Here is a 2,212-nt window from a genome sequence, read left to right as displayed (position 1 = left end):
AAAATTGCTCAATTTATAGACTTGGCCAGCTACATCATCCCATGCGATCGCATGGCTTTTGTGCCTTCTGGCCATGCGATCGCATGGCCTCCTGATCTAACTCATAAACTTGCCAAAAACGTGGGCGGCTCTTGATTTATTTATTATATAATATAATATATATAATTTTATATAATTATATATATATATATATTATATTATATTCTTGTGCATAGTTGACTCGTAATTTTAGCTCCGTTGACTCATACGTTTCTTCTCGGTTTATGTCCCGGTTTCGGATTTTTGAACGTCCTTTCGGATGCTGAGATATTTTGTACTTTGCGTTCCGCGGCTCGTACTCTTGTAATTTTTAGACGTTTCTCATCAATAATTCGAATCACTTGGATTGTACTTTGTACTTTTTAGCTTTTTGGTCATTTGCGTCTTCAAATCGTCATTTTCTTCTTTTGTCTTCTCACTTATTTATTTAAACAAATATTACATAAAAATAGAACAATTGCAACTAAAAGCTTTACATATTGGAAGGATATTGTGCCTAAATATATGTTTATTTGGAGCACTATCAAATATCCCCACACTTGAGCGTTGCTTGTCCTCAAGCAATACAGAACTTGAAATTAAAGCACACGAATCACTTCTTTATTCTTCACACTTTATACATTAGTGATTTTGATACGGCGGTATAAACAATGATAGTAACGATGTGGTTTACAGTCCCACATGACTATGAAAATTTAGATTCTTTAAGGAAATTGGACCTCTATGAAAATATTTGATCTTTTGAAATTTCATTCTAGCTTTTACCCTAGATAAGTTTTCCGAAATAACCCTTCACAGGTGTTTGCAAAATGTTTTTGTGGGTTTTGTGGGTTTCAGATTTTAAAATTTTAGCTCAAAACTTGCAGTTTTGTGTCACCCACTTGCTAACCTTGTATTAGGAAAGCACACGTCCAGTATACTTGCTCCGTATATTACCTTTCGATAAACTAACGTCCGGTTGTAAAGGAAAGCGTTGAACAAGCAAATGTTAAGGCAATGTCTAATGACATGCAGATGTTCATGGTCTACAACGTGTCGGATGCAATTACTATCCTTTGTAGGAGCAATAGTAAAGATCACCCTATAGTTTTTCGGTCTGGTACAAGGTCCTGTCTTCGACCATGCTATGCAACCACCGTTCTTACGGTTGACACCCGATTTGGTTCAGGTGACCTAATGAATTCCGGGTGAATTCTCAAGATTTTAAGTTCAATGGTAATGAACGCATTGAAAATAGGTTTTCAGAAAACAAATCGGTTTGTAATTTGATCAAAATATTTTCTCGTTCAAGCTCGAGTTTAGATATCATTGAATTCCATGAGTTTGAATTCTCAATCTTTAAGGTCAATCTCAAGGATTGAGTAATATCAGGCTTAAAAGCTGATTTTTAATCTTTAAGGAGATTATCCTTTTCTGGGGGTCTGATTCATTAGTCTTATCAAGCTAATTTGCACGGCGCCCTCCCCATTTTACGAGACAGATCCTCTCATGGTTAGGATAAGTCTGACCACTTGGCAACCCTGTTTGATGCCGAGGTTCGTGGATTTTCTGCTGATTTTAGAGATGACTTTTCTAGATTTTTCGTTGACCTACAGCTGGTCTGGACGACAATTTCCTGACCTAAATCAAGAAGCGCGTGTCTTTTTCGGAAGACTTTACTTCCTTTTAATAATGGAATTGATTCATCGTGTAGATCCATCTTTCTTTCAAATATATTATAGTAAATCGGGTAAAACTGATTAGTTTAGTCCAAAGCAAAAGTACCTGCAATAATCTTGAACAAATATGTGATATATGTTTTGAAGAACTTGGTAAATTCTTCCCACACTTAGCTTTTATTTATTCTTTTCTTTGCCTTTTTATTTTCCTTTATTCCATTTTAAATGAATTCAAGCGTTTTGGGTTGTTTCTCCATTTATGTTCTCTCTGAGGTAACAATAATTTCGGCATTAACACATAGTTTTATCATTCATAAATATGTATAAACATGATTTTGAATTCATTTAGTTGAAAACTTTTCAAATTTTCACAAAATTTGGCAATTAAACTAAGTGTAAACCCGAGAGAATTTATAACCCTTCCCCACACTTGAGATCATGTAATGCCCTCATTTGCATGAAATCAGACTATAATTATAAATTCATGAGAGTGATTAGTGTAGAAAAGTGATTAA

This window comes from Rutidosis leptorrhynchoides, chromosome 3 (genome assembly GCF_046630445.1).
Source record: "Rutidosis leptorrhynchoides isolate AG116_Rl617_1_P2 chromosome 3, CSIRO_AGI_Rlap_v1, whole genome shotgun sequence".
Lineage (NCBI taxonomy): Eukaryota > Viridiplantae > Streptophyta > Magnoliopsida > Asterales > Asteraceae > Rutidosis > Rutidosis leptorrhynchoides.
The sequence above is the reverse complement of the archived record's forward strand: the minus strand, read 5'-3'. Positions refer to the sequence as shown.